This window comes from Myotis nattereri, assembly GCF_964212035.1.
Source record: "Myotis nattereri genome assembly, chromosome: 11".
NCBI lineage: Eukaryota > Metazoa > Chordata > Mammalia > Chiroptera > Vespertilionidae > Myotis > Myotis nattereri.
The window spans coordinates 54,532,692-54,552,882 of record NC_138086.1 but is presented as its reverse complement, the minus strand read 5'-3'; positions in this window follow the sequence as shown (position 1 = coordinate 54,552,882).

Sequence of the window (20,191 nt, the reverse complement as noted above, 5' to 3'; positions counted from 1 at the left end):
TACTGGATACCATTAGTCTTTGCTACCACATGTCAGCTTAGCATGACAGTTTGCACATTCAAGCCAAAAGTTTCAGCAGGGTCCCTGATGACTTATTTTTATCTGCTCTGTCAATTAAATATAGAACATATCCTTTATTTACTCAGTACAACTTCGTTTGTAGATGTCAAACTGCCATAGTCTGTGCATCCCTTGCTGCCCTTCAGATGATCTTATCCCCCACTTTGAGAATCTCTGCTCATCCCCTTTTCTCATTCTAGCTTGCCAATGTGAGCCATATTTGAGTTACTTATTTCTTATGTGACACATATTTTTCCTTAGATTTCTAATAAGGCTTGTAGGTGACATCAGGCTTCCTGTGTTCTCATTCCTCTCTAAATGATTCCTATTTCTTTGGGACAGAATGGAATTCTGATACATTATATATCATGAAATTAAAACTACTGAGTCTAGCTTTAATTCCTTAATTATATTGTTTCTTAATATCACATAAATATAATTAAAATGCATACCCTAGTTGTGCAAATAATTCCATATATTTATCTTAGCATTGGTTTTAAGCACAGAAAAAAAAGGAAATAACCAAAATTCACTAAAATACTGTATAGTTGTAGTCAGGTATGGTGTATCCAGATAATGTACTAAGCAGCCATTAAAAATTACTATTATAGCCCTAACTGAACTGGCTTGGCTTAGCGGATAGAGTGTCAGCCTGCGGACTGAAGGGTCCCAGGTTCAAATTCCGGTCAAGGGTATGTACCCTGGTTGTGGCCACATCCCCAGTAGGGGGCGTGCAAGAGGCAGCTGAATCGATGTTTCTCTCATCGATGTTTCTAACTCTCTATCCCTCTCCCTCTCCCTCCCTCTCTGTAAAAAAATCATTAAAATATATTTTTTTAAAAATTACTATTTTAGCCAGAAAATTTTGACAGGAAAAGCTTTTCATTTTATATATATATAATTAGAGGCCTGATGCACAAAATTCGTGCAAGGGCCTTGGTCCTGGGCCCCACCTGCCACCACTGTGGCCGGGGGCTTCTGCTGCCTCTGCTTTGGCTCCTGCCATCCTTCTTTGTCTTGAAGGGAGGATGTCTGGAAGGACGTCTGGTCTAATTAGCATATTATGCTTTTATTATTATAGATAATATAGAAAAACTCATACAATTACATGTAGAATGAGATCTGATTTTTTGACAGATTTCTTTTTATGTGATTCCATTTAAGTGATAGAATTTCAGGTGACATTAATTTAATTTTTACTATTTTATATTTTCTGTTGAAGGAAGCATATTGGAAATTCAGAATACTTGTTCTCTTTACAGTGGGGCCTTGACTTACTAGTTTAATTCGTTCCGAGACCGAGCTCGTTAAGGAGCTCGTTAAGGAGCTCGTTAACTCAAATTACTCTATCAACTCAATGAAAAAAATCGGCTGAGAGACAGCTGGTATCTCAAAAAACTCGTTAGTCTGGACACTCGTAAGTCAAGGCCCCACTGTATTTGGGAATACATTTCCTGGGTTTGAGCTTGCTAAAATTGTCAGAATAAGATATTAGTGATACAAATGGAACAGCAGTATATTTTAAGAATGTTTTCATGAGATGTTGTAAAACAAAACAAGGTAAACCAAAAATATTCCATCATTTCCTCTGATTTAGCAGCCCTTATCTGACTGAAGAGAAACACTTGGACCTCACCTATGCCTTAGACTAGTCTAGTCAGGTTTAATTTTACAAGTGTAACATTGCCAAGACTAAATCAAATTGACAACTGCAGGTTCACTATTTCTGGGTTTATATTTAAACTTTGTGTTAATTTTTAAAAATAGCTAATTGGGTTTTTCTTTTCTTTCTCTATATTCTGTTGAAAAAAATCAACATTTTCCCATCCTCCAGTCCAGTATATAAGTTCATCATTTAGCATTATTATACCACTAGAGGCCCGGTGCATGAAATTCGTGCACTGGGGTGTGGGGGGGTGTCCCTCAGCCCAGCCTGCCCCCTCTCACAGTCCAGGAGCCCTCAGAGGATGTCCTACTGATGGTTTAGGCCCACTCCCTGCAGGCCTAAGCCGCAGTCTGGCCTCCCTCTGCAGGAGGCGACCAGATGATCAGGGGAATGTGCCACTCCCATCACCCCACTGCTGCTGCCACTGCTATCCCTCGCAGCCACTGTGGCTTTGTCCGGAAGGATGTCTGGAAGGATGTCCGGAAGGGTGTCTGGAAGGACGTCCGGAGATGTCCCGTCTATCTGGTCTAATTAGCATATTACCCTTTGATTAGTATAGATACTAAGCATAGGAAATGATGCCCTTGCTGCTTTGGCTCAGTGGATAGAGCATCATCCTGCAGACCAGTGGGTCCTGGGTTTGATTCCTGTCAAGGGTATGTACTTTGCTTGCAGGGTCCTCCCAGGCCCGGGCGCTAGTCAGGGCTTGTGCCAGAGGCAACCAATTGATGTGTTTCTCTCACATCAGTGTTTCTCTCTGTCTCTCCTTTTATCTTCCACTCTTCCTAAAAATCAATGGAAAAATATCCTCAGGTGAGGATTAACCAAAAAAAAACAAGAAAAGAAAGAAAAAAAAGGAAAGGACAACAAGTGGGAGAGTCATAGCTCTGCCCTTATTTTCTTGGTGGCACACATTTTGACATTTCCCACTTGATAGCTAGTGTTGATATGTTGTGTGCACTTTCCTTTTATTTTATTCTCCTTTACTTTGGTAAGTCTCTTTGGAAGTGGGGATGACTCTTTCCAATATCCAGTGTTGTTTTGTTTGTTTCTTTTTTCTTCACAATCTGGAAAATTTCATTATGAAATCTGAAACTCAGTATTATGCCACCAACACATTGTAAGTGTTAATTCACCAAGAAGATAAATCACATTTTCTCATATTTCCGGAATCTTGGATGATGGGGCATCCCACACTCCCACACTTGCTCCCTGGATGCTCTACACTTGAGCCCCATCTGGTTTTCTTTTCTAAACATGTTCCCCTGAGATCTTCTCTAATTTGAATTGTATTAAATTCATCATACTTCTTAATGAGCGTTGGGCATTGTTCAACTTGTGTGGTGGTCTCTCCTGAATAGTGGTAGAGGGGAATCTTAACTGCCTTCAGTATATGTACCTCTGGGCGTTCCCACCAGGTCTACGCACTGTTTCACATTATGTGAATGTCATAAATAACTTGGTTGAAAGGGTCAATGTTTTCTTATCTTGAAGAGAGTCAAAGGGCAGTTCGCATTTATCTAGGAAATGCACCTCACAGATGCTAGTCTTAAAAGCTCCTCAGGGGATGGGTGGGGAAATACTATTATCCTTACATAATTCTAAAAACCTGGGGGGTAGTGAGCCAACAGCACAAATTCTTCCCTTTCCTTTTCATCAAGGCCACAGCAGAAGAATACACACACACACACACACACACACACACACACACACTCCACACAAACACACACATCACTAGTAATTTCATTTTTCTTACAATTCACAGTTTCTTCTCAATAGTACATACTTTCCTTATGTCTTAGCTTGTTTCCTTTAGCATATCTTTTATGTGTAGACAGAGTGGGTTGTAAGAGCAGAAGCCAAGGGTGTTTTTTGTTTTCTTTTGCTGTGATGAACTGAGATCTGACTTAAGAAATTTAACTCAAATCAGATTTTTAAAAAAATAGATTTTTGTAACTGTATTTTAAAGGCCCCCTACACAGTCTACAGCTGTCTGGATCTGTTCCTGGATGAAAATCATAGATGGAGTCTGTGATATCTCCCTATTGAATTTTAAGTCCACCACCCAGTTTTAGTTCATGCTATCTGCTCCTCGCCAAATTTCACTTCCTTTAGACTATAACCCATATCCAATTGTTTATGTTTAAAGTCTGGGAAAATCAGCTTCTACATACCAAATAAATTGTATTTTATCAATTTACTTTAAATAATTGATAAATGTTTGAAAAATTATCCTCAAAACATTTTAGGTCCATTCTACTTTATTGTTGACTTCTGTAACTGAGTTAGAGGGTTTTTTTTCTCTCTTTGAATTAACTTTGTTGGCACATATTTTACATATAATTCAGTGAACTTATTAAGTATACAATTTTATGAATTATTATAAATACATACATCCATGTAATAATCCAATAAAGACATAAAATAGTTCTGTAACCCGAAAAAAGTTCCCTTATGCCTCTTCCAGAGTGCATAGCTGGTGCAAAACTTCTAAGGTGAGATTGAGCTTGGCATATGTAGGGAACTGAATAAAAAAGTCTAGTTTAGTGAAAAAGGACATGAAAAGAGGTCAGAGAAGCAGATGGGGCCTGATCTTATAAGAATTAAAGGTTGACTTTATTTTATTTTCAATATAAAGAAGCCATTGGAATCTTGTAAGTAGAGGAATAGGTTGATCTGATTTATATCTTATTTTCCTTGCATATCCATTTGTCCAATCCTACACTTTCTATGTGGTCTAAATCCCCTAATTTATTCTTCCCTGATATCATTCACAAGAATCTTTGGAATATTTTTTACTCTTTGAATGTTCATACCTTGTGTCTTCCATTACTTACATTATTGCTTCCATTTTAGCTTCCAGGCTGTAAAAGGGATAGAAGCTATATATAGAAAAAAGACACTGAGAAGTTCTGTAGAGTATTTAAAATTGTTTAACTAGAGTGTCCCTGTTTCATGCCTAGGAGTTAAAGGAAAAACACTTTGGGCCCTGGCCAGATAGCTCAGTTGATTAGAGAGTCATCCCAATATGCCAGGTTTGTGGGTTCGACCCTGAGTCAGAGCACATACAAGAATCGAACAATGAATGCATAAGTAAGTGGAACAACAAATGGATATTCCTCTCTCCCTCCCTCCCTCCCTCCTTCCCTTCCTGTCTAAAATCAATTTTAAAATTTCACTTTTAATTCCTTTGGTGGAGAATTCAAATTCTTAAAAAACCCTACTGTACATTCAAAAGCTAGTTTATATTGTAATTATATTCTAAGAATATTATAGACATCAGTTACTAATTTTATTTTGATCTTTCACCCAGACTATTTTAAATTGCACTGTCTCTTTGCACAGGGTTATTGTTAGAGTAACTGCATATATCCTCTTTCATTCTTAAAAATATTCAAGTTTGGATGATCAGTTATACAGGGTGAAGCAAAAGCAGGTTTACAGTTGTTCATATGGAAAATAATACAATAATTAATAAATAATAAAAGAGGAAATTTTAGCCCCACCCTTTATAAACTCCTTGTTATAGTGAAACTAGAGGCCTGATGCACAAAATTCGTGCAAGAGTAGGCCTTCCTTCCCTCAGCTGCTGGCACCAGCTTCCCTTTGGCACCCGGGACCCGGGCTTCCCTCGCAGCCACAGCTTCATCTGGAAGGTTATCTGGAAGGATGTTCAGAAGGATATCTGGTCTAATTAACATATTATGCTTTTATTATTATAGATTATAACTTTTATAACATATTGTCACACTGGCCATGATACTAAATTTTATGATTATTCTATAATACAGGACTGTCCTACTTGGAAATTTATTGCTATGTAAGTTGTTATATGAAAACAACCATTTGTTAAATACATACTATCCAGTATTACAGTGGGCATTATCACAAGTACTTTACAGTATAGTACTCAATTTAATAAATAGAAAGCTCAGTAGGTACTGCTTATATTAGCAGATGAGGAAATAGTTTTGGAGAATTAAACCATCACCCATGTAGTTAGAGTGCCCAGGTCTTCATGGTGCCAGAACCAGTTCAATCCTCCTCATATATGATATCTCCTTAAAATAGGATTTATTTTCTAGGAGAAATAATATAAGCACTTTAACAACATGAACAGAAAGAGGAAAGGAAACTGATATTTATTAAAGTCCTAATATTCACTGCTCACTAAACGAAGTATTTAAAATATTATCTCTTTTAATCATCTAAACAATTCCAAAGGAAACAAATTATTTTTTATATTTCGTTGAAAATGACATCCAGAGAAGTGAAGAAGCCTCCTCAAAGTCACATAGCTCCTTGAGGCAGAGTTGGGATTTGACTCAGCTATGTCTGGTTCTGATACCTGGGATCATTGCAACTAATTATGCCACATTTAGAAAGGAAAGCTAGCCTAATCTCTGTTGAATTAGATTTAAAAGGTACATAATACATTTATTCTGGAGAAACTTACATCCAGAGATCAAATAAACAATCTTGTAACAGCAGGAATAGGGAGAGTAATCTCCTTCTACTTCTTCCAAGTCTTTGAAAGAAGACATGGTTGTCAAGTACCATAGAACTAATGACACCTTTTAATGGAAGCATAAGAAGATCTATATGTCAGCCCCGAAACAGGAAATGGAGCTGTTTACAAGAAAAACGAAGTTACCTCCTCTGGGGGAAGCAAAAAGGAACATTTGAATAGGCAATTGATCAGTAAGAAGGCTGTAAGGTGATAAAAGACTGTAAAGTGATAAAAGGACTGGAAGTCACAAAGTCCCTTAGCATATTAATTTTAATAAAATGTGTGTCTCCACCTACACTTTATGCAATGAATTTCTTGACATGTGTTTCTAAATTTTATCTTTAACCATGTAGGTGTTTTCATCTAGAGCTAACCCCTCTTTAACAAGGATAAAAGGATCCCTTTGGACTATTTCTCTGATTGACTAACTAGAATGTACATTTATTTATTTATTTGACCAAATTGTTTGCTGTTCTCTGTTGTCCTAGGCAAGATGTGATACAGTTTTGGATATGTGACTTTTCACTGATTATACACAGAATTAATTTTGAAATAATTAAAAAGTAGGCACTCACTAAAATTTTTCATTTCAATTTATTTAGCAATGATCCAAATAATTCTGAATAAAATATTTAACACTCCAAATTGATTTGACATATGAAAACATGTCTTCAAACATTTCAGGAAGATAAAATTAGCATGAGTGCTCATAATATGATAACATATAATGATGTTATCATTATATGATAACAATTAATGATGCTGTATTAATTAAATGAGAATCGCACAAACAAGAACTAGGTCATTATAAAGGTAGTATAAAAATCACAAATGCATTCATGACATGCTCCATAATATCTCTGCACTTGGACATATTATTAGATGGTGCAGCATCACACTAGATAGTAAAGTGATTTTTAGCTGAATAAAGAATACCCTCAGTTGCTATTGAGAGTTTTAAGATTGAAAAAACAGTGGTAGCATCGACACTGAGTCATACATCTTGATTCATGCATCTTAAAGAATGATAATATCTTTGCCTATGTAGAAACAGCTTGCATCAGGGAGAGACCATCATGGTGAAGATTTTTCTCTTTTTTTCTTTTTAATGTGTTCAGAATTAGCATTTACCTGGCATTCCGTAGGTAGTTTAGGATTTCAGGACTACTGCAAGGTAGCCATTTCTCAAAATTGGTGTGAATAAAAGACCCTAAACCACATGCCCTGATATTTTCTCTTCTGGAATCTATTGGAAGGCTATTTGTTTAAAAGACCCCAGAGAAATTCGGCAACATGTCAGGACCCTTTGTTCTTTGTGATTGACCACAAAATACACTGGAGTAGTATAGAGATCATCTCTTGTGGTTTCATCAGGGAGAGCAGGGAGGAGAGAGGGCCCTGGTGGGCAGGCAGCAGAGTTATCTGACTTTGTGGAATAAAAGTGCCCACAATTTGCGTGCATTGTTCCTATTTGCAATCCTTTGGAAATCCTGTCTAGATAGAACCTAGAATACAGGGGACGAATGATAGAGAATAATGAGACTATCTTATGGAATTATCTATCTATCATCTATCTGTCATCTATCATCTATATTTACAATATTAGAATCATCTGAAGGTTACCCAAATATCCAAATATCCTTTTACATAAAAAGAATGCACTAGGATGTTCAGAGATGCTTTTCTACAAACATAAATCAGCACATCAGAGCCATGATGTGGGCTTAGCCTAAATTTAACCATTTCTTCATGAGTTCTTACACATGCCTCTAGAGGACCTACCTAAGTAATAATTAGAAGTAGCTAAGAAATTTAAAAATAGACTAATGTAGTCTAATGTTAACTGTTTCTATGGCTAACTATTTATTTATTTACTGTTATTATCAAAGAAGGTCTTTGTGCCTGCTAGAGACAAGAGGCATATTTTGGCCCTTATTTATTATCATATTTTGTTGCTGCTGCTGCTCCTGTTTGTTACAAGCATTCTTTCCTTTATTCACATTATACTCTACCTATGACATTTCTCAGACCTCTGGATGTAGAACTGACAGTAGAGATATATCAGGGACTGATTTCCTAAAAGAAAATTGAAATAAATCATATTTAGAAACTACTTTGAAAAAGTAATTTGTAAGCATACTCATTGTTCAGTCACTTTAGCACTACTCAGTGAATTGCATATGAAAATAGATTTTTTTTAGTTTTCTTTGGATTAATATGTCTACTTTGAATGTGTAAACATTAAATTAATATCTCTAATGACAGCAATATTGGGCTCCTCAAGATTCATAAACCCCCAAGGAGATAATGCCTCAAGTATAAACATTGCTAGTTGCATTTATTCACTTGATGACTCTTAATATGTTAAAAAGTAAAACAACAACAACAACAGCAACAGCAACAGCCTTAAAACACTGTTATGGCCTCAGCGTTCTCTAGAGCATTGACCAGAACTGATATAAGGCCAGGATGAAATGAGGCGGTGTTCATTTTTAAAGTTACCTCTATAAATGAATCTTCTAATTTCTCATTTTTATGTTCCTATTTTTTGGAAATAATATTTTGAGAAATTACAAATTAAAGAATATTTACTGAACTGAAATCAAGGCTTTCTTTAGAAGAATTCCTTTCATAAAGCTTAGGTAAAATCTAAGCTCATATTTTGAATATGGATATTCTCTTGGTGATGAAAGTTATACTTAGTAAATGTGGAATGTGTGTTTCATACTTTGTTTCTTAAAAATATGAACTATGCCAGTGAACTTCAAGATGATGAAGTTTAATGGGCTCTGGAGTTTGAACAGATCTTACTGCCTGGATCCAAATATGAACTTGCAACCAGAAGTGTGTGTAGAATCAGCACAGATCCTCAGAGAACCGTGGCTCTGGTGGGGAAAACATGTGTGCCAGTCAGAGGAGCTTCTGGCTGGTGTAAGTGATTGAGGAATTGAGAACTTTGGCTTCACTAAGTTAACTGGGTGCTAGACAGGATTCCACTAGGAAACTTGCACTGAGATTAGAGTAGTTTGTAAAGAATGCCAAGAAAAGCACATTTGGTGTTGCTAGGGCAGACTGAGGCATGTAGAGTGAAATCATTAGACATTATACAAGATTCTAAAATATGAGGAATTATCTAATACCAAGTGTTGTCTTTAGTCTTTGGACCCACTTTTTTTGTTTGTTTTCTGTTTCTTTTTTCTCCTCCCTGTCATGGTCAGAGGTTGATCTACAACTAGGTTTAGTATTTGGATTCTCTGGCATTAATGTCATCTGGCTTGGGAATTCCAATTAATTATTTTTGTGAACTAGCTACTATCTTAAAGCAATTCATTTATACTGGCAAAAGGTCAAAGCTAGTTTCAGAGTTGTGAGTGCCTAAAAAAATGGGAAAGTTTTACCTTCTCATGTCTTGACGATGAAAGCAAGTAGGCTGTACCAAAGGGAATTGTGGGGCTTTTGGCATTATTGGCCCTTGTTTTGTTAAAAAGAAGGAAAAGAATGACTTGGAAAGACATAAACAATTTAGCTCTTACCTGGATGGATCATGTCAACTTTTTTGCTTTTTTTTTTCCATTTCCCTGTATTTCATTTATTTTTTGGACAATGCTCTAATTTCATACAATGGTTGTGAAAATACTGCAGACAGCTCATTTTACATCCGAGGATCATTGTAGTCACCAGGAAATTGGGTTCACAGTGAGTAAGCAGCAAGAATCTGGGAAGAGCCCTGGCTGGGTGGCTCAGTTAGTTGGAGAGTCCTCCCATATGCCAAAAGGTGCAGGTTCAATTCTCAGTCAGGGCGCATACATAGGCTGTGGTTCGATCCCCATTCAGAGTGGGTATGGGAAGTAACCATAGAAGTTTCTCTTTCCCTGCCTTTCTAAAATCAATAAACATGTCCTTAGGTGAGGGAAAAAAATGTGGGAAGAGGCAATGGGCATAAAGATGTAATGTTAAAAGAAAAAATATTACGTTAAAATTCATTTTAAATAGCACAAGACACCACCCATTCTAACTTTCCAATCAAAATAGTTACAAGATAGTTCAATCTTCAAACATGGTATGAGGATATGAAGGAAGTAAACCATGGAAATGAATATGTTGTTATTTATTTTATGTCTTCAAAAATATAATTACAAAAAATAAAAATTAATATATTTGCAATTTAGAATTAAAGTGCATTATTGCCAAATGATGGGTGGGTTATCTTATTTTCAATAGAGTCAAGGAAAGAAGGAAGTCAAACTAATCAACAGAACAATTATTTATTGAATGGAGCTTTGTCCATAGAAATTTAGGAATTAAACAATGCCTATGACCTATGATCTAGAAACTAAGAAAGTTTATTTATTCCTTTTACAGTCTTTGATGAACAGCTGTAGACTTTTAGAAAGTCTCAGCATGTCCGGCGGCTGTGAACTTTGCTGTAAAGGGAGATTGTCTTCTTTGAGTCAGGTGTTTTACACACACTATGGATTTAATGCCACTGAAGGAAGTACTATAGTCATCTTTTTAGTGAATGAAAACATGAACACAGTGTGTGTGTGGGGTAACTCCAACAAAGGAATATTAATAATTTGAGGAAATTTGGAGTTTGAACCAAATTATTCCTACCCACAAATCCATATTTTATTTACTTCACTCACAAGCTAGAAATGGAAAGCAATTAAATACATTTTTTTTAAAAAACCTTACCACTAGAGGAGTTTGAAAAGAAATCAATGAAAAAGTCTACTTCATTCATGCTTCATTCATTCAGAGAGAGTAGGTGGAACAGTGACCTGGCTAAGACCAGAGCAAAGAAACCACAAATGTTCTGTAGCCTTCTCCACATACCCTCACTCTCTAAAAAAGAGCAATGTTTTGTCTTTTTTATGTATGGTCAGTCATGTGTGATCACAAGAGGAGACACAGGAGGGGCTCAGGGAAACAGTTTATTATACTCATAGGTCTAGGAGACAGGAGGCACAGCACACCAGGCAGGTCCACATGGGAAATACACCAGGAGGCAGGAGGCAGAAGACAGGTGGGAGGAGAAAGCATTAGGCCAGAGCCTTTCCTGGGAATTCCCTTGGGAAAGGAAAGGCAGGGTGAACAGTTTAGAATGGGCTAGTTTGAATAATTTTAGTGGGATTTATATAGCTACTAGAGGCCCAGTGCATGAAAATTTGTGCACTTGGAGGGGGGCAGGCCCTCAGCCTGGCCTGTGCCCTCTGGCAGCCCGGGAGCCCTAGAGGGATGTCTACCTGCCAGCTTAGGCTGGCTCCCTGGGGGACTGGGTTTAAGCTGTAGTCAGACACCCTTAGTCCTGTTGAGGAGGTGGGAGAGTCTCCCACCACTGCTGCTGTGCTCCCAGCCTTCAGCCGGGCTTGTGGTTGACCTGGGCTCCCGCTGTGGGAGCACACTGACCACCAGGGGGCAGCTCCTGCATTGAGCATCTGCCACCTGGTGGTCAGTGCACATCATAGTGACCAGTCGTTCCTCCATTAGGGTCAATTTGCATATTACCCTTTCATTATATAGGATTATATAGGATAGGAGTGGTCCCCAGCTGCCTGTTACCTGCTTTTGGATGATTAAGATAGAAATATTTTCTCCTGCCGAAACTGGTTTGCCTCAGTGGATAGAGCGTTGGCCTGCAGACTGAAAGGTCCCAGGTTCGATTCCGGTCAAGGGCATGTACCTGGGTTGCGGGCACATCCCCAGTAGGAGATGTGCAGGAGGCGGCTGATCGATGTTTCTCTCCCATCGATGTTTCTAACTCTCTATCTCCCTTCCTCTCTGTAAAAAATCAATAAAATATATTTTTTTAAAAAAAGAAATATTTTCTCCTGAGCTACTCATATAAATACCAGATAAAGGAGGTGTGGCTCTAGCTTGCTTATTTTGCATTCTTCCCTTCTATCTCCCAGAGAAGCCTGAGTCTGAGTTAGTTCAGATTTCTGACTTCCTTCATGTAACCCACCTGACTCCAGGAAGTTGAGCATTTCACCCTCTGCTCATGGGTTATCCTGAATTGTCTAATGGTAACTCCCATCTCTTATTAGCAATTGAGTTGGATTATCTATTGCACATATGGCTCCAAAAGTTTGCTATCTGATCCAGGAGCTTTAGGTAAATGAGAAAGGACTTGAGAATACCCCACCCCAATCATGGCTCTGATGTTTATCCAGGGCCACTGTTTAGAAGCCCTAACGTTTCACTTTTGTTTTTGAGAAGGTATCACATTGAAGGTCTTATTAATTAAAATCTAATTGACATACACTATTTTAAAAAGTAACTATCATTTGTGGATTTGGGATATAGATCAAAGAAGAATATTTACAATTATCTAAAAAGGCATTAAAATATTCCCCTGCTTTTCTAAGCTACATATTGGAGTAAGACCATATTTTTTTCATATACTTTAACCAGAACAAGACACTGCAACGTACTGCCACAAATTCAATGCAGATGCAGGTATGAGAATCTAGCTGGCTTCTATTAAGCTACATATTAAAGATATTGGCAAAAATGTAAAACAATTCTGACTCATTGTTTTTTAAGAAAAAACTACCCATTTTTATTAAAAATTATTTTTGTAATTGGTCTATTGTTATTTTAAAATAATTTAATGTATACATATATTTTAATTTTCTTACTTTTAATTTATTGAGCACCTCAGATGTACCAGGAATTACTGTAATTTCTGGACATAATAGTATTGAACAAGAGCAAATCATTTCCTTTATCAAGCTTTCATTCTAGAGGAAGAGATAAACAACTGTAAAAATTCAATTTTGACAGTTTGTAGTATTTATATATTTTATGACAATCTGTCACTCTTATGATCATAATAATCTCAAAGATGATTCCTGTTCATAAAAAGTGGCTATTAGTTTTGACCTCATTTTTAACCTAAGAGCAACAAGAGTATTTATGTATCATACAGGGCCCTTGACTTTGCATCACAGTTCCTGAGGCTTAGAGTACTAAACAGCTACAAAGGCCAAAAATGAACTTCTGCCTTGATATTTTCATAAAGAACCTTAGATTTTAGTTCTTAAGCACCTCTATTTTTTTATTCGAAGGCCAGAAAACAAGCCTAATATAGAGAAGTGAGTTCCTATTTCTGGAAGTTTCCCAAGGTTTTGAAGAGGCTTAGCCTTAAGGATAAAGCTGAGACCTTATAAGCCGGGTATTGGGCCAGTTTTCTTGGGAGAAGTTTGGAGGCACTAGCTCTATAAGTAAAGCCTTTCCCTGACCTTCAAAGGCAGCTTGTCATACCTGATTAGAGTTTCAGTCTCAAAACACCCTAGGCAAAACCTTAGAAAGATATTCTTATTGTACCTATACAAGTATTTCCATAAAAATTAAGGAGACTTACTATAAATTTTTGAATTCTGGAGAGGGAGTTTAGTGAGTTATTTTGTGTCCCCTATAAAGATATCTTGAAGTCCTCATACCTCTTTTGGAAATAGGCTCTGTGCAGATGTAATTATGTTAAGAATCTCTAGTTAAGATCATCCTGCATTTAGGGAGGGCCCTAAACCCAATGGCTGTGTCCTTACAAGAGAAAAGAGGGGATTTGAGATGCAGACTCACTGAGGGGAAACCCCTGTGAAGATGGAGGCAGAGAATGAAGTGATTCACCCACAATCCAAGGAATGCCAGCTGCCATCAGGTACTAGGAGAGAGGCATGGGACAGACTCTCTTAGAGCCTTCAGAAGAAAGCAACCCTGCTGACCTGATTTTCAGACTTCTGGCCTTCAGAGCAGTCAGGGAATAAATTCCTGTCACTTTAAGCTACCAAGTTTGTGGTAATTCATTATGACAACCTTAGGAAAACTAATATAGGTAGTCAGGAAGAACCAAATATTATTTTTAAATGCTGTATTTCAGCTTTAAATAAAAAAGCAGATTTTACTCAATTGTATGCATTAGAGGTGGCTTAAGAAGAAAGGGAGAGGGCTTCTTCATCTGGAAAATAGAAATTTAAAATTATACCAACAATATCTAAACAAATAATTACAGTAAAAATATAAATTTATTTTATCCTAGGAAATAATAAATTTTTTTTAATTATATGGGTCTTAATTGTATAATTCTATGATACATCATCTCTATATTGCATTGTGTGCCTACCACCCAAAGTCAAATCTTCTATCACTATATATTTGATATCATCTGCTTAGGTATTTTAGTATTTTGAAAATGTTAGAGGGGGAAAATGTTTCTTGTCTTCTCTAATTTTGTAGTTGGCAATATTTTGGTATATAAGATCATTATATACCAAGGAGAATAGCCTGGAGGCTGACCTCTTCAAAAAAGTTTGGAATAACCCTCCTGTAATCAGTTTCTCTCATAGATTACTAAACAAACCACAATTTCTCCAATTCTTAGTTTTAAGTATTAGTGTGACAAATATCGATAGTTATAATTCACAAAATAATGCTCTGTGGCATCAACAACAATTTTTAATAGTTTTAAATTATGCAGAGACCAATAATTTTGGCAACAGCAGCTCTTTTGGCAATAGCTGCTTTAGGTAAATGTACTCCTTTTCCTTAAAAAGCAAAGCCCATGTATACCGAGTTGTGTTTATCTGTCACTCTTGCTCCATGTAGTTTCAGTCACCATATTAATAGCTTTTACCCAAAGTAATTACTATTTCTAAAGTCATGGGAAGGAATATGTTTCTTAAAATGTAATTTGAGCCCGGCCAGTGTGGCTCAGGGTTGAGCGTTGACCTATGAACCAGGAGGTCACAGTTCAATTGCCAGTCAGGGCACATTCCTGGGTTTCACCTGGGTTGCAGGCTTGATTCTCATCATTTTGTTTCTCTCTCGCTCACTCTCCCTTCCTCTATGAAATCAATTAAAATATACTTAAAATTTTTTAAAGTAATTTGAATATATATGGAGGCATCTTTTTTTTTTTTAAGTTTGTATACTGTATTTGACTCGAGTAGTCAGGGGAAATGAGATAGTTAAAAATTCTCATACTAGAATCGAAGAAGATGCCTGACAATAGGCCCTCTTTCAATAGAATTCACAGAAAATCTGACTACACTGATAGATAAGATAGTAACTGTTAGCTAACAACAGTAAAAATAGCTCAGGGAGATTAGAGGGACTAGACACACAAGAGCATAAATTTTCAAGATTAACAAAGCTTCATTAAAATCACAAGTTATCATATAGAGGAATTCAATATTCACAAAGAGACAGGCTCTCTATTTTATGAATGTAGCCAGAAAAATCTAACAAGAGCACAGGAAGGAGGCCTGTCAGAATCGCAGCCAAAGGAAATAAGCTTCAGTTTGAAAGACTCACATTAGACCCACAGAGTAGCTACACACTCCTGACTATCTTACACCTCCCTAAAGGGATGGGAAAACCTGCACTCATCGAGGAACTCACTTACCATCTAAAGACTGAGGGGAGCTTCAAGTGACTTGCTTTGTAAAAAGATAATTTTAGGTATGATGGGCTTTGTTTATTTGTTATTTCCCTCTAAAGAAAAAAACAACAACTAGTATCAGTCCTGTTATTGAATCTATAGTCAGAGTCTGATAAATGGGGAGAAAGCACATATGAGTATAAAAAATCGACTTGATTTGAAGAATTTGTAGAAACTCCTCTGTGCAGTCAAAGAAAGTGCTACACACACAGCTGGTGTAGGTCAGTGGTTGAGCATCGACCTATGAACCAGGAGGTCATGGTTTGATTCCTGATCAGGGCACATGCCCTAGTTTTGGGCTCGATCCCCAGTAGGGAGAGTGCAGGAGTTGGCCTATCTATGATTCTCTCTCTCTCTCTTTCCCTTCCTTTCTCTGAACCATTGAAAACATTATATATATATATATCCCAGTACATAAAATTTGTGTACTTCGGAGGGGGTTCCCCAGCCTGGTCTGTGCCCTCTCACAGTGTGGGAGCCCTGTGATCAATGCCCCAAAGTGGTAGGCCCCACCCACCCATCCGGGGCTCCTTGATGGATTGCCCCAAAGAGGTAGTCCTGAGCCAGGGCTCCCGCCTCTGGGCAGGGCATGCAGCATCAAGTCCCTGCCCACCCGCGTGCACCCTACCCACCCACACGTGCCCAATGAGCATGCAGCCTCCTGGTGATGCATTGTTATGGCGTAAGGGCATCATAACCACATAGGCTTTTATTAGTATAGATAGTGCTACACAACTACTAACAAAAGCTGCCCATTATCCATTCACTTGTTGGCTGAGAGAGATGCTACCATCTAGTTTGTGAGAAGTGTTGTATGGATGTAAAACTGAGAGCCCTGGCCTGGTAACCCAGTTGGTTAGAGTATCATCCCAATTTGCCAAGGTTGCAGGTTTGATGCCTAGTCAGGGCACAAACAAGAATCAAGGAATGAAACAATAAATTGATGTTTCTCATCAAAATAAGTAAATAAACAAATAAAGAACACTGATACACTGATATGCCAAGTTTTTAATATTATTTTGAAAAGCATTCAAGAGAATGATTAGAATCAGGATAGCCAATACAGTGGACTAGAGACACTAACATACAAGTCCTCAATGTCATTGATAGGTATTTGGGAACTATTACATAGGTTAATTGAGATAAACAAGAGGTAGGTTCCTACAACACATTTCTGGTCAGAAAAACATCATCAAACTTCTAAAAAAAAAGACCCAAAACACTTGTAATTTTAAAGATTGAGATAAATAAATAAAAATACATAAAATATATATATGTATATATATACACACACACACACACACACACACACACATATATTTTAAAAAGATGAATAAAAACAAATAAGATCATTCTTTTCCAACCTGATTATTCCAGTTTAGGGTTGTGGGTGGCCAGAGCCTTTCCTAGCAGCTCAAGATGCAAAGTGGGAGGCCATCCTGGACATGACACCCACTCATCATAGGATGCACCCACACTCAGTCAGACTGGGACAACTGAGACTCACCGGTTCGGCTCCCATACACATCTCTGGGATGTGGGAGGCAAACTGAGGACCTAGAGAAAACTCACACAGCCATGGGGAGAACGTGCAAACTCCACACAATGGCCCTGGCCGAAATCTTTTTTTTTCTTATCAAAATTATGACAAAATGACATTAAACAAAGCTACAATATTTGTATACTGTTCAGGAGTGTGACTCTTTGCACTTTTTCTGGAGGACTATTAACCATGCAATTAAAGCCTTAAAGCTGTGCCAATCATTTAATGCAGTAATTACACTTCCAGAGATTTACCTTAAAGGAAACACTTAGATGTTGTCAATAATAACAAACAGAAACAACCTAAACATGCATCAATCCAGAATTGGTTTAAAAAAGTAACATCCATGTAATGAAACACTATTAGTAGTTAGAAATAATGATGTGACATCATTTATTTTTCCATTCCTTAACAAATATTTCAGTGCTCATAATATTCTAGGCACCATTCTATACTATATACTGGTCATACAGAAATAAATCAAGTGGAAAATTTCTTGCCTTCTTGGAACTTACATTCTAACTGGAGATACAGACAATACATTGTAAATACATATACATAAGTATATTATGTTAGTACTGAGGAGAAGAATAACACAGGGAAATGGGTGATGGATTTATAGTAGGATGGATGATGAAGGACCCATTGAAAGGGTGAAATTTGCATCAAGACATAAAGTAGGTGAGAGAATAGATTACACAGATATTTGGAGGAATAGGATCCTACACAGAGGGAGCAGCAAATAACAAGTCCCCTGAGAAGAGCAAGGGGTCAGCATGGCAGAAGGGAGTGAGCAAAAGGTGACTCCTAGGGGATAAGATCAGAAAGGAAAATTGGTGCCAGTGAAAGACTTTGGCCATTGGAGAGGATGAAACAGAGAAGTAATGTGATCTGTCTTACATTATAATGAGATTCACTGACAGAGATGTTAAGAATAGATTAGAATGAGCTAAAGGTAGAAGGAAGGAGAGCAGTTGTAAGGTTTCTGTAATTATGCAGGCAAGGGCTTGGACCTGGGTACAGTAGTGGAGGTAGGAAGTGGTAATACTGAAGGCATATTTAGAAAGTGGACAGCATTTTTATCAGATCAGATGTGGGATATTAATAAAAGAATTAAAAGATGACTTCAAGATTCGTTTCTTGAAAAATAGGAAGCACGGAGTTACCATTTACTGAGATAGAAAAAAGGAATAGGTTTGGTGAATAATATCCGTCAGATTCAAACTTGAACTCTGAAGTTTAGAATCTTTAAGTTTGAGATGCCAGTGAAATCTTCAAATATAGATGTCAAATAGTTAGTTGTGTGTATCAGTCAGGAATTCAGAGGAGAGGGTCAAGCTGGAGATATATATTTGGGAGGTGCCACCCTGTAAATGGATTTAAAGGTATCAGACACTATGTGAGCACCAAGAGAATGGGTATAGAGATGGGGAGAAGAGGTTTAAACACTGGAGCCTAGCAACACTCCGGTGTTTAGACTGGGATTGAGGAGAAACTCTTCAAGGAGACTAAGAAAGAGCAGCTAGAAGAATAAAACTAGAAGAGGCTCTGGAAGCCAAATAAACATGTGTTTAAGACAAAGGGAGGGATCTACAGTGTAAGTAAAATGAAGAATAAGGATTGTACATGGAATGAGAAGATAGTAGTGATCTTATCATAGTACGGTTTCAGTGGAATGGGTATAAGTCTAATTGAATCTATATTTATAGCTATGTAACATTTTTGAAGTGTGTTTGAAAGAAATATTAGGGTATAAAACAATATATATTTGGAAAGTATACTGTGAACTCATTAAACATATATGTTTATATCTGTGTTTTTATATACCATGTTTGTGTGCATGTTTGACATTAAAATATATATATGGGAAAAGTATGAAATACAGTCCACTAAGCTATTAACATGGACTATTTTTCATCAAGTGGTATTTTAAATTCTTCACTTTTTGTGCTTTCTCTGTAGTTTTATTTGTAATGAGTATCTTTTACTCTTGCAATCATAAAAAAAAAGCCTAAGCAATTTCCTTAAATATATGGAAGGAATATATGCCATGAACAATAAGCTAATATGCATTTTGGTAAAAATTTCTGTAAGATGAAAAATAAGCTAAATGGCTTTGGTTCCTCTTAAATTAGGGAATGTTTTGGGAGAAGTTTGGTTATAAAACACATTTGTATTTAAACATTTGGTATAATATGTAAAACTTTCTTTTTATACAGTTAATTATTATTTAGTAAAGAGTATTCTTTTTCTTAAAAATAAAAATCTGATTTTAATTGCTCATAATGATCTAAAAAACAAGATGTGGCATTTAAAAAAGAATATTTAAGAATATGCATTAGAAAGTTGGAATTTGATTATTTTTCCTTAAAAAATCACTATTCTGTATTTTTTCTTACAGCTCAATAAGTGCTTAATGTAGTAAGACTTATATATTACATATTTTAATAGTAATACTTCACGAACGCCTCAGTTTACCAAAAAGATCCTCAAACATAATCATGACACAGGAAGCAGCTGTATCCCATTTCCAAAGGGGAAAAAAAGCACCATACTGAGTTGTTTAAAAGAAGCAATATAGTGCTGCATTTTTTTCTTGTGATTTAGTTTGAAATACTGTGCCTAAAATGCTGAGCTTGAAGTCCCATAAAGCTTGGTATGCTTTGCAAAAAGCACTCCCAGCTTAATTTAGGCCAGGCCTCCTTTTGCTTTGAAGGAACAAAAAAGAAATAGTAACTGTTCCTGGCCTTCTTTTTAGGAATTGACAAAGGTTTTTTCAGTAGTTGTGGTGATGTTCATAGTAAACTAAGCTAATTCTCAGATGAATGAATGAATGAATGAATGAATGAGTAAAATCAGAAGAAAACAGTAAGACCCATTTTATCTTAACATAATATAAATGTAAAGTCTTGAATGTAAAGGCTCGAAGTAAAATATATATTTCTTTCATCTAAGATAGTTTCCTTTCCA